This window comes from Lampetra planeri, chromosome 3 (assembly GCF_965212315.1).
Source record: "Lampetra planeri chromosome 3, kcLamPlan1.2.h2, whole genome shotgun sequence".
NCBI classification, from domain to species: Eukaryota; Metazoa; Chordata; class Hyperoartia; order Petromyzontiformes; family Petromyzontidae; genus Lampetra; species Lampetra planeri.
Window position 1 is genome coordinate 6993620 of NC_136109.1, and position 12947 is coordinate 7006566.

At 38.5% G+C, this 12947-nt stretch overlaps 13 non-coding genes across 13 annotated transcripts; all 13 read left to right on the plus strand.

Moving 5' to 3' along the window:
* Window positions 1-464: 464 nt before the first annotated feature.
* TRNAM-CAU (transfer RNA methionine (anticodon CAU)) lies at window positions 465-537 on the plus strand. Its single transcript has one exon. It is a non-coding gene; the product is annotated as a tRNA-Met (tRNA).
* Window positions 538-1008: 471 nt separating this feature from the next.
* TRNAM-CAU (transfer RNA methionine (anticodon CAU)) lies at window positions 1009-1081 on the plus strand. The gene has a single exon. It is a non-coding gene; the product is annotated as a tRNA-Met (tRNA).
* A 665-nt stretch (window positions 1082-1746) lies between these two features.
* TRNAM-CAU (transfer RNA methionine (anticodon CAU)) lies at window positions 1747-1819 on the plus strand. The gene has a single exon. It is a non-coding gene; the product is annotated as a tRNA-Met (tRNA).
* A 471-nt stretch (window positions 1820-2290) lies between these two features.
* Window positions 2291-2363, plus strand: TRNAM-CAU (transfer RNA methionine (anticodon CAU)). The gene has a single exon. It is a non-coding gene; the product is annotated as a tRNA-Met (tRNA).
* Window positions 2364-3028: 665 nt separating this feature from the next.
* TRNAM-CAU (transfer RNA methionine (anticodon CAU)) lies at window positions 3029-3101 on the plus strand. The gene has a single exon. It is a non-coding gene; the product is annotated as a tRNA-Met (tRNA).
* A 471-nt stretch (window positions 3102-3572) lies between these two features.
* On the plus strand, window positions 3573-3645 carry TRNAM-CAU (transfer RNA methionine (anticodon CAU)). The gene has a single exon. It is a non-coding gene; the product is annotated as a tRNA-Met (tRNA).
* Window positions 3646-4116: 471 nt separating this feature from the next.
* On the plus strand, window positions 4117-4189 carry TRNAM-CAU (transfer RNA methionine (anticodon CAU)). The gene has a single exon. It is a non-coding gene; the product is annotated as a tRNA-Met (tRNA).
* Window positions 4190-7540: 3351 nt separating this feature from the next.
* Window positions 7541-7613, plus strand: TRNAM-CAU (transfer RNA methionine (anticodon CAU)). The gene has a single exon. It is a non-coding gene; the product is annotated as a tRNA-Met (tRNA).
* A 471-nt stretch (window positions 7614-8084) lies between these two features.
* TRNAM-CAU (transfer RNA methionine (anticodon CAU)) lies at window positions 8085-8157 on the plus strand. The gene has a single exon. It is a non-coding gene; the product is annotated as a tRNA-Met (tRNA).
* A 2744-nt stretch (window positions 8158-10901) lies between these two features.
* Window positions 10902-10974, plus strand: TRNAM-CAU (transfer RNA methionine (anticodon CAU)). Its single transcript has one exon. It is a non-coding gene; the product is annotated as a tRNA-Met (tRNA).
* Window positions 10975-11444: 470 nt separating this feature from the next.
* TRNAM-CAU (transfer RNA methionine (anticodon CAU)) lies at window positions 11445-11517 on the plus strand. The gene has a single exon. It is a non-coding gene; the product is annotated as a tRNA-Met (tRNA).
* A 669-nt stretch (window positions 11518-12186) lies between these two features.
* On the plus strand, window positions 12187-12259 carry TRNAM-CAU (transfer RNA methionine (anticodon CAU)). The gene has a single exon. It is a non-coding gene; the product is annotated as a tRNA-Met (tRNA).
* A 474-nt stretch (window positions 12260-12733) lies between these two features.
* Window positions 12734-12806, plus strand: TRNAM-CAU (transfer RNA methionine (anticodon CAU)). Its single transcript has one exon. It is a non-coding gene; the product is annotated as a tRNA-Met (tRNA).
* The last annotated feature ends 141 nt before the right edge of the window (window positions 12807-12947 follow it).

A 12947-nucleotide genomic window follows, 5' to 3' on the forward strand; every position in this document is an offset into this window, starting at 1 on the left:
TATTTTCTTTACATAAAATGTACATTCAGATATTAATTCCAACTTCAAATGATGCGTTAGGAAATGATCCGCTTTTTATGCATAAAATGTGTGTCATTAACTACATATCCTCTTTTTGGTGTGCTTCTTTATACCTTCCATTTGAATCCCAATAGTTGAGATATCAAATTAGAATAAAAATGATCTAACATCAACCTCATTAGAGCAGTAGGTAGTTGCTTAAATTCATAATCTGAATGTCATTAGTTCGATCCTCACATGAGGCAAACGTATGCTATTCTTGGCATAATATATACATTTACATAATACCAACTTCAAATTATGCGTGTGGAATTGATCCGATTTTTGTGCATTATATACGTTTCATCAAATACTTATCTTCTTATTGTTGTGCCTCTTTATACCTTCCAATTGAATCCCAATATTTGAGATATTCCATTTAGGACAAAATTTCACTAACATCAGCCTCATTAGCGCAGTAGGTAGCGCGTCAGTCTCATAATCTTAAGGTCGTGAGTTCGATCCTCACATGGGGCAAAGTGTTATTTTCTTTACATAAAATGTACATTCACATATTAATTCCAACTTCAAATGATGCGTTAGTAATTGATCCGCTTTTTATGAATAAAATACGTGTCATTAACTACATATCCTCTTATTGTTGTGCATCTTTATACCTTCCAATTGATTCCCAATATGTGAGATTTTCCAATTAGAATAAAACTAATCTCACATCAGCCTCATTCGAGCATTAGGTAGTGCCTCAGTTTCATAATCTGAATGTCGTTAGTTCGATCCTCACATGAGGCAAACGTATGTTTTTCTTGGCATAATATATACATTGACATAATAGCAACTTCAAATTATGCGTGTGGAATTGATCCGATTTTTGTGCATTATATACGTTTCATCAAATACTTATCTTCTTATTGTTGTGCCTCTTTATACCTTCCAATTGAATCCCAATATTTGAGATATTCCATTTAGGACAAAACTTCACTAACATCAGCCTCATTAGCGCAGTAGGTAGCGCGTCAGTCTCATAATCTGAAGGTCGTGAGTTCGATCCTCACATGGGGCAAAGCTAGCATTTTTTGGTATGAAATTAACATTTAGATAATTTCAAATTCAAATGATGCATATGGAATTGATGCGCTTTTTCTGCATAACATACGTTTTCTCAACTACTTATCCTCTTTTTGTTGTGCTTTTTATACCTTCCATTTAAATCCCAATAGTTGAGATATCCCAATTAGAATAAAACTGATCTAACATCAGCCTCATTAGAGCAGTAGGTAGTTGCTTAAATTCGTAATCTGAATGTCATTAGTTCGATCCTCACATGAGGCAAACGTATTTTATTCTTGGCATAATATATTCATTTATATAATACCAACTTCAAATTATGCGTGTGGAATTGATCCGCTTTTTGTGCATTACATACGTTTCATCAACTACTTATCCTCTGAAACAGGTCGGAACAACAGTTCCACACTGCCCACCAAGGATCATTTGTCTGTCTGTCTGTCGTGCATAGCCATGCACTCGATTTGTATTTGATAGAGCGCTTCGTGCGGGCTCAGCACCAAGTGACGCGCCGCATGACACGGATCGCACGAATGCGCTGTCCAACCAAGTTCCTACCTGCCCACTCTGAAGGCACGTGTTTGTTGTGCCTCTTCATATCTTTCAATTGAATGCCAATATTTGAGATATTCCAATTAGAACAAAACTAATAACATATCAGGCTCATTAGCGCAGTAGGTAGCGCGTCAGTCTCATTATCTGAAGGTCGTGAGTTCGATCCTCACATGGGGCAAAGTGTTATTTTCTTTACATAAAATGTACATTCACATATTAATTCCAACTTCAAATGATGCGTTAGTAATTGATCCGCTTTTTATGCATAAAATACGTGTCATTAACTACAAATCCTCTTATTGTTGTGCATCTTTATACCTTCCAATTGATTCCCAATATGTGAGATTTTCCAATTAGAATAAAACCGATCTCACATCAGCCTCATTCGAGCATTAGGTAGTGCCTTAGTTTCATAATCTGAATGTCGTTAGTTCGATCCTCACATGAGGCAAACGTATGTTTTTCTTGGCATAATATATACATTTACATAATAGCAACTTCAAATTATGCGTGTGGAATTTATCCGATTTTTGTGCATTATATACGTTTCATCAAATACTTATCTTCTTATTGTTGTGCCTCTTTATACCTTCCAATTGAATCACAATATTTGAGATATTCCATTTAGGACAAAACTTCACTAACATCAGCCTCATTAGCGCAGTAGGTAGCGCGTCAGTCTCATAATCTGAAGGTCGTGAGTTCGATCCTCACATGGGGCAAATCTAGCATTTTTTGGTATGAAATTAACATTTAGATAATTTCAAATTCAAATGATGCATATGGAATTGATGCGCTTTTTCTGCATAACATACGTTTTCTCAACTACTTATCCTCTTTTTGTTGTGCTTTTTATACCTTCCATTTAAATCCCAATAGTTGAGATATCCCAATTAGAATAAAACTGATCTAACATCAGCCTCATTAGAGCAGTAGGTAGTTGCTTAAATTCGTAATCTGAATGTCATTAGTTCGATCCTCACATGAGGCAAACGTATTTTATTCTTGGCATAATATATTCATTTATATAATACCAACTTCAAATTATGCGTGTGGAATTGATCCGCTTTTTGTGCATTACATACGTTTCATCAACTACTTATCCTCTGAAACAGGTCGGAACAACAGTTCCACACTGCCCACCAAGGATCATTTGTCTGTCTGTCTGTCGTGCATAGCCATGCACTCGATTTGTATTTGATAGAGCGCTTCGTGCGGGCTCAGCACCAAGTGACGCGCCGCATGACACGGATCGCACGAATGCGCTGTCCAACCAAGTTCCTACCTGCCCACTCTGAAGGCACGTGTTTGTTGTGCCTCTTCATATCTTTCAATTGAATGCCAATATTTGAGATATTCCAATTAGAACAAAACTAATAACATTTCAGGCTCATTAGCGCAGTAGGTAGCGCGTCAGTCTCATTATCTGAAGGTCGTGAGTTCGATCCTCACATGGGGCAAAGTGTTATTTTCTTTACATAAAATGTACATTCACATATTAATTCCAACTTCAAATGATGCGTTAGTAATTGATCCGCTTTTTATGCATAAAATACGTGTCATAAACTACAAATCCTCTTATTGTTGTGCATCTTTATACCTTCCAATTGATTCCCAATATGTGAGATTTTCCAATAAGAATAAAACTGATCTCACATCAGCCTCATTCGAGTATTAGGTAGTGCCTTAGTTTCATAATCTGAATGTCGTTAGTTCGATCCTCACATGAGGCAAACGTATGTTATTCTTGGCATAATATATACATTTACATAATACCAACTTCAAATTATGCGTGTGGAATTTATCCGATTTTTGTGCATTATATACGTTTCATCAAATACTTATCTTCTTATTGTTGTGCCTCTTTATACCTTCCAATTGAATCCCAATATTTGAGATATTCCATTTAGGACAAAACTTCACTAACATCAGCCTCATTAGCGCAGTAGGTAGCGCGTCAGTCTCATAATATGAAGGTCGTGAGTTCGATCCTCACATGGGGCAAGGTGTCATTTTCTTTATATAAAATGTACATTTAGATATTAATTCCAACTTCAAATGATGCGTTAGGAATTGATCCGCTTTTTATGCATAAAATACGTGTCATTAACTACATATCCTCTTATTGTTGTGCATCGTTATACCTTCCAATTGATTCCCAATATGTGAGATATTCCAATTAAAATAAAACTGATCTCACATCAGCCTCATTCGAGCATTAGGTAGTGCCTTAGTTTCATAATCTGAATGTCGTTAGTTCGATCCTCACATGAGGCAAACGTATGTTATTCTTGGCATAATATATACATTTACATAATACCAACTTCAAATTATGCGTGTGGAATTGATCCGATTTTTGTGCATTATATACGTTTCATCAAATACTTATCTTCTTATTGTTGTGCCTTTTTATACCTTCCAATTGAATCCCAATATTTGAGATATTCCATTTAGGACAAAACTTCACTAACATCAGCCTCATTAGCGCAGTAGGTAGCGCGTCAGTCTCATAATCTGAAGGTCGTGAGTTCGATCCTCACATGGGGCAAGGTGTTATTTTCTTTATATAAAATGTACATTTAGATATTAATTCCAACTTCAAATGATGCGTTAGGAATTGATCCGCTTTTAAAATCCTTTACATTAAGTTCGCTTGCTTGCTTGCTTGCATGCGTGCTTGCATGCTTGCTTGCTTGCTTGCGTGCGTGCTTGCTTGCATGCTTTCTTGCGTGCTTGCTTGCTTGCTTACGACCGTGCAAATCTTTCGGTCGTTTTTTAACCCACTTCCCGTGATCCAATCGAGCTGACATTTTCCACACAGACTCGTTGTGCGAGACAATTAATGTTCGTGAAATTTTTTTTCCAAAATTTTACACTTTTTAGGCAAAAAAAAATAATTTTACATATATTCAAATAAAACTCATTCATGGCTTTGGCTGAACGTCACAGTGTAAGAGCCCAGAGCGTAACCCCTCCACAGGCCGTGGCGGAGTAGCGCAGTTGGTAGCGCCATCGCTTCCCATGCCAAAGGTCGCGGATCGATCCCCGTGTACTCCACAGGCGAATATATTTTTAAATCCTTTATATTAAGTTCGCTGCCACGCATATAAAGGATTTATAGGGAAAAACTTAGTTTTTACGGGTTACACTTATTATGCATAAAATACGTGTCATTAACTACATATCCGCTTTTTGTTGTGCATCTGTATACCTTCCATTTGAATCCCAATAGTTGAGATATCCCAATTAGAATAAAACTGATCTAACATTACCCTCATTAGAGCAGTAGGTAGTTGCTTAAATTCATAATCTGAATGTCATTAGGTCGATCCTCACATGAGGCAAACGTATTTTATTCTTGGCAAAATATATACATTGATATAATACCAACTTCATATTGTGCGTGTGGAATTGATCCGATTTTTGGACATATCATACGTTTCATCAAATACTTATCCTCTGAAACAGGTCGGAACAACAGTAACACAATCTTAATTTTGGAGCTTTCGTGACTGCAGGAATTATTCTTTGGTTCTTTCGGTAAAGTCACGTATAAAGATAAAATAATAAATTAAATAATAGCATACGACGTTTCGATTGCAACACAAGCAATCATCATCAGGTATAAATGAAATGGCAACAAAAATCTAACCAGAAAACTATAGACAGACATATAAGCAGACAGATATCACCAAGATACATAGAGAGAGTAACACAGGTACAGAGAGGGGGATCGTCTCTGTGAGGTGGCCTTAAATAAACAGAGGGGGGCGGAGGCAGAGAGAGGGAGGGGTTAGAGAAAAAAACCTACATGTCAATGAGTACGAAGAACGCGCAGTAAAGCACGCAGGCTTGAACATCAGGAGAGAGGGAGAAGAACACACCAAATTAAATAACCTAGCAAAACATCGAAATGTTGTGTATTACAACACAGAGAGTCGGTCAACACACAATTAACGCATAGCCTGGTCGATTACGTATTTCAAAGATTGCTAAGTTAGAATTTAAGTATGAAAATTGCAAAGAAAGACAAAACATCAAAACAAGAGGAACGGAGACACACAGACAGAGCAGAACATAAGAACGACAAAAAACGAGTGTAGACAGAAAAAAGTACACTAAATATACAGGCAGAGAGAGAGAACAAAAAACCCAGAGAGAGAGTAAAAGGTAAACTTGGAACTTCCCCGTAGAAGTGGTTCAAGAATAATTCCTGCAGTCACGAAAGCTCCAAAATTAAGATTGAACCACTTCTACGGGGAAGTTCCAAGTTTACCTTTTTCTCTCTCTCTGGGTTTTTTGTTCTCTCTCTCTGCCTGTATATTTAGTGTACTTTTTTCTGTCTACACTCGTTTTTTGTCGTTCTTATGTTCTGCTCTGTCTGTGTGTCTCCGTTCCTCTTGTTTTTATGTTTTGTCTTTTTTTGCAATTTTCACACTTAAATTCTAACTTAGCAATCTTTGAAATACGTAATCGACCAGGCTATGCGTTAATTGTGTGTTGACCAACTCTCTGTGTTGTATTACACAACATTTCGATGTTTTGCTAGGTTATTTAATTTGGTGTGTTCTTCTCCCTCTCTCCTGATGTTCAAGCCTGCGTGCTTTTCTGCGCGTTCTTCGTACTCATTGACATGTAGGTTTTTTCTCTAACCCCTCCCTCTCTCTGCCTCCGCCCCCCTCTGTCTATTTAAGGCCACCTCACAGAGACGATCCCCCTCTCTGTACCTGTGTTACTCTCTCTATGTATCTTGGTGATATCTGTCTGCTAATATGTCTGTCTATAGTTTTCTGGTTAGATTTTTTGTTGCCATTTCATTTATACCTGATGATGATTGCTTGTGTTGCAATCGAAACGTCGTATGCTATTATTTAATTTATTATTTTATCTTTATACTTGACTTTACCGAAAGAACCAAAGAATAATTCCTGCAGTCACGAAAGCTCCAAAATTAAGATTGAACCACTTCTACGGGGAAGTTCCAAGTTTACCTTTTTCTTTCTCTCTGGGTTTTTTGTTCTCTCTCTCTGCCTGTATATTTAGTGTACTTTTTTCTGTCTACACTCGTTTTTGTCGTTCTTATGTTCTGCTCTGTCTGTGTGTCCCCCGTTCCTCTTGTTTTTATGTTTTGTCTTTCTTTGCAATTTTCACACTTAAATTCTAACTTAGCAATCTTTGAAATACGCAATCGACCAGGCTATGCGTTAATTTTGTGTTGACCGACCCTCTGTGTTGTATTACACAACATTTCGATGTTTTGCTAGGTTATTTAATTTGGTGTGTTCTTCTCCCTCTCTCCTGATGTTCAAGCCTGCGTGCTTTACTGCGCGTTCTTCGTACTCATTGACATGTAGGTGTTTTCTCTAACCCCTCCCTCTCTCTGCCTCCGCCCCCCTCTGTCTATTTAAGGCCACCTCACAGAGACGATCCCCCTCTCTGTACCTGTGTTACTCTCTCTATGTATCTTGGTGATATCTGTGTGCTTATATGTCTGTCTATAGTTTTCTGGTTAGATTTTTTGTTGCTATTTCATTTATACCTGATGATGATTGCTTGTGTTGCAATCGAAACGTCGTAAGCTATTATTTAATTTATTATTTTATCTTTATACGTGACTTTTCCGAAAGAACCAAAGAACAGTAACACACTGCCCACCAAGGATCATTTGTCTGTCTGTCTGTCGTGCATAGCCATGCCCTCGATTTGTATTTGATAGAGCGCTTCGGGCGGGCTCAGCACCAAGTGACACGCCACATGACACGGATCGCACGAATGCGCTGTCCAACCAAGTTCCTACCTGCCCACTCCGAAGGCACGTGTTTGTTGTGCCTCTTTATATCTTCCAATTGAATGCCAATATTTGAGATATTCCAATTAGAACAAAACTACTAAAATATCAGCCTCATTAGTGCAGTAGGTAGCGCGTCAGTCTCATAATCTGAAGGTCGTGAGTTCGATCCTCACAAGGGGCAAAGTGTTATTTTCTTTACATAAAATGTACATTAAGATATTAATTCCAACTTCAAATGATGCGTTAGGAATTGATCCGCTTTTTATGCATAAAATACGTGTCATTAACTACATATCCTCTTATTGTTGTGCATCTTTATACCTTCCAATTGATTCCCAATATGTGAGATTTTCCAATTAGAATAAAACTGATCTCACATCAGCCTCATTCGAGCATTAGGTAGTGCCTTAGTTTCATAATCTGAATGTCGTTAGTTCGATCCTCACATGAGGCAAACGTATGTTATTCTTGGCATAATATATACATTTACATAATACCAACTTCAAATTATGCGTGTGGAATTGATCCGATTTGTGTGCATTATATACGTTTAATCAAATACTTATCTTCTTATTGTTGTGCCTCTTTATACCTTCCAATTAAATCCCAATATTTGAGATATTCCATTTAGGACAAAACTTCACAAACATCAGCCTCATTAGCGCAGTAGGTAGCGCGTCAGTCTCATAATCTGAAGGTCGTGAGTTCGATCCTCACATCGGGCAAGGTGTCTTTTTCTTTATATAAAATGTACATTTAGATATTAATTCCAACTTCAAATGATGCGTTAGGAATTGATCCGCTTTTTAAATCATTTATATTAAGTTCGCTTGCTTGCTTGCTTGCGTGCGTGCTTGCTTGCATGCTTTCTTGCGTGCTTGCTTGCTTGCTTACGACCGTGCAAATCTTTCGGTCGTTTTTTAACCCACTTCCCGTGATCCAATCGAGCTGACATTTTCCACACAGACTCGTTGTGCGAGACAATTAATGTTCGTGAAAAAAAATTCCCAAAATTTTACACTTTTTAGGCAAAAAAAATTTATTTTACATATATTCAAATATAACTCATTCATGGCTTTGGCTGAACGTCACAGTGTAAGAGCCCAGAGCGTAACGCCACCACAGGCCTTGGCGGAGTAGCGCAGTTGGTAGCGCCCTTGCTTCCCATGCCAAAGGTCGCGTGATCTATCCCAGCGTCCGCCACAGACGAATCTATTTTTAAATCATTTATATTAAGTTGGCTGCCACGCATATAAAGGATTTATAGGGAAAAACTTTGTTTTTACGGGTTATACTTATTATGCATAAAATACGTGTCATTAACTACATATCCTCTTTTTGTTGTGCTTCTTTATACCTTCCATTTGAATCCCAATAGTTGAGATATCCCAATTAGAATAAAACTGATCTAACTTCAGCCTCATTAGAGCAGTATGTAGTTGCTTAAATTCATAATCTGAATGTCATTAGTTCGATCCTCACATGAGGCAAACGTATTTTATTCTTGGCAAAATATATACATTTACATAATACCAGCTTCAAATTATGCGTGTGGAATTGATCCGATTGTTGTGCATTATATACGTTTCATCAAATACTTATCTTCTTATTGTTGTGCCTCTTTATACCTTCCAATTAAATCCCAATATTTGAGATATTCCATTTAGGACAAAACTTCACTAACATCAGCCGCATTAGGACAGTAGGTAGCACGTCAGTCTCATAATCTGAAGGTCGTGAGTTCGATCCTCACATTGGGCAAGGTGTCATTTTCTTTATATAAAATGTACATTTAGATATTAATTCCAACTTCAAATGATGCGTTAGGAATTGATCCGCTTTTTAAATCATTTATATTAAGTTCGCTTGCTTGCTTGCTTGCGTGCGTGCTTGCTTGCATGCTTGCTTGCGTGCTTGCTTGCTTGCTTACGACCGTGCAAATCTTTCGGTCGTTTTTTAACCCACTTCCCGTGATCCAATCGAGCTGACATTTTCCACACAGACTCGTTGTGCGAGACAATTAATGTTCGTGAAAAAAAATTCCCAAAATTTTACACTTTTTAGGCAAAAATTTTTTATTTTACATATATTCAAATAGAACTCATTCATGGCTTTGGCTGAACGTCACAGTGTAAGAGCCCAGAGCGTAACACCTCCACAGGCCGTGGCGGAGTAGCGCAGTTGGTAGCGCCCTCGCTTCCCATGCCAAAGGTCGCGGGATCGATCCCCGCGTCCTCCACAGACGAATCTATTTTTAAATCCTTTATATTAAGTTCGCTGCCACGCATATAAAGGATTTATAGGGAAAAACTTTGTTTTTACGGGTTATACTTATTATGCATAAAATACGTGTCATTAACTACATATCCTCTTTTTGTTGTGCTTCTTTATACCTTCCATTTGAATCCCAATAGTTGAGATATCCCAATTAGAATAAAACTGATCTAACATCAGCCTCATTAGAGCAGTATGTAGTTGCTTAAATTCATAATCTGAATGTCATTAGCTCGATCCTCACATGAGGCAAACGTATTTTATTCTTGGCAAAATATATACATTGATATAATGTAATAAAAGACTTGACCACGATCTCTGGCTCAGTGTCCTTTATTCGGTCCGTACTGCGTTCCCACACGGCTGTCTCTCTTATTCTCTCAGTGCTGGTTCCAATGTCACTCCAGTCACCATCAGCAGCCCCGCTGCTGTTCTTGTCGCTCTTGCAGCCCCACAGCAGCTCCGCTACTGTACTCTCACACAGCTCCCTTGGCTGTTCCTGCTGCAGCTCTGACAGCCTCGTGCTGTCTCGCCTTCTCGTCGCTCCTGCGACTCTTGGCAGCCACCCCGCTGCCCCTCACACACAGCCTTACTGCCTATCTCTATCTGCAGCTTTACACCTCCCAGTAGCTCCCTACTGTTCCCGGGGTTGGCTCCCGCTTCGACGGTGCCCCCTCGGCTCGTACGCCCGCGTGGCCCCACACCTTTCCATTCACACCCCGACTGACTTCTCTTTCCGGTTTACCCGCTTAAGGACCCCAACCTTTCACCCACGTCACCTGGCTCCGCCTCCTCGTGACGTCACATCCGGAAGGTCGCTTTCGCCCGCATTACAATAATACCAACTTCATATTGTGCGTGTGTAATTGATACGATTTTTGGACATAACATACGTTTCATCAACTACTTATCCTCTGAAACAGGTCGGAACAACAGTTCCACACTGCCCACCAAGGATCATTTGTCTGTCTGTCTGTCGTGCATAGCCATGCCCTCGATTTGTATTTGATAGAGCGCTTCGTGCGGGCTCAGCACCAAGTGACGCGCTGCATGACACGGATCGCACGAATACGCTGTCCAACCAAGTTCCTAACTGCCCACTCCGAAGGCACGTGTTTGTTGTGCCTCTTTATATCTTTCAATGGAATGCCAATATTTTAGATATTCCAATTAGAACAAAACTAATAACATATCAGCCTCATTAGCGCAGTAGGTAGCGCGTCAGTCTCATAATCTGAAGGTCGTGAGTTCGATCCTCACATGGGGCAAAGTGTTATTTTCTTTATATAAAATGTACATTTAGATATTAATTCCAACTTCAAATGATGCGTTAGGAATTGATCCGCTTTTATGCATAAAATACGTGTCATTAACTACATATCCTCTTATTGTTGTGCATCTTTATACCTTACAATTGATTCCCAATATGTGAGATTTTCCAATTAGAATAAAACTGATCTCACATCAGCCTCATTCGAGCATTAGGTAGTGCCTTAGTTTCATAATCTGAATGTCGTTAGTTCGATCCTCACATGAGGCAAACGTATGTTATTCTTGGCATAATATATACATTTACATAATACCAACTTCAAATTATGCGTGTGGAATTTATCCGATTTTTGTGCATTATATACGTTTCATCAAATACTTATCTTCTTATTGTTGTGCCTCTTTATACCTTCCAATTGAATCCCAATATTTGAGATATTCCATTTAGGACAAAACTTCACTAACATCAGCCTCATTAGCGCAGTAGGTAGCGCGTCAGTCTCATAATCTGAAGTTCGTGAGTTCGATCCTCACATGGGGCAAGGTGTAATTTTCTTTATATAAAATGTACATTTAGATATTAATTCCAACTTCAAATGATGCGTTAGGAATTGATCCGCTTTTTATGCATAAAATACGTGTCATTAACTACATATCCTCTTATTGTTGTGCATCTTTATACCTTCCATTTGGATCCCAATAGTTGAGATATCCCAATTAGAATAAAACTGATCTAACATCAGCCTCATTAGAGCAGTAGGTAGTTGCTTAAATTCATAATCTGAATGTCATTAGTTCGATCCTCACATGAGGCAAACGTATTTTATTCTTGGCAAAATATATACATTGATATAATACCAACTTCAAATTGTGCGTGTGGAATTGATCCGATTTTTGGACATAACATACGTTTCATCAAATACTTATCCTCTGAAACAGGTCGGAACAAGAGTTCCACACTGCCCACCAAGGATCATTTGTCTGTCTGTCTGTCGTGCATAGCCATGCCCTCGATTTGTATTTGAAAGAGCGCTTCGGGTGGGCTCAGCACCAAGTGACGCGCCACATGACACGGATCGCACGAATGCGCTGTCCAACCAAGTTCCTACCTGCCCACTCCGAAGGCACGTGTTTGTTGTGCCTCTTTATATCTTCCAATTGAATCCCAATATTTGAGATATTCCATTTAGGACAAAACTTCACTAACATCAGCCTCATTAGCGCAGTAGGTAGCGCGTCAGTCTCATAATCTAAAGGTCGCGAGTTCGATCCTCACATGGGGCAAAGTGTTATTTTCTTTATATAAAATGTACATTTAGACATTAATTCCAACTTCAAATGATGCGTTAGGAATTGATGCGCTTATTCTGCATAACATACGTTTTCTCAACTACTTATCCTCTTATTGTTGTGCCTATTTATACCTTCCAATTGAATCCCAAAATTTGAGATATCCCAATTAGAACAAAATTGATAAAATATCAGCCACATAAGCACAGAAGGTGGCGCGTCAGTCTCATTATCTTAAGGTCCTAAGTTCGATCGTCACATAGAGAAAAGTTTTTTTATTCTTGGCATAAAATTTACATTTAGAAAAGAATTCCAACTTCAAATGATGCGTCAGGAATTTATCCGCTTTTTGTGCATAACATACGTGTCATCAACTACAGATCCTCTTTTTGTTGTGCCTCTATATGCCTTCCAATTGAATGCCAATACTTGAGATATTCCAATTTGAACAAAACTAATAAAATATCAGCCTCATTAGCGCAGTAGGTAGCGCGACAGTCTCATAATCTGAAGGTCGTGAGTTCGATCCTCACATGGGGCAAAAAATTGTTTTCTTGGCATAAAATGTAAATTTAGATATAAAATCCAACTTCAAATTATGCGTTCGGAATTGATCCGTTTTTGTGCATAAAATACGTGTCATCAACAACCTACCTTCTTATTGTTGTGCCTCTTTGTACCT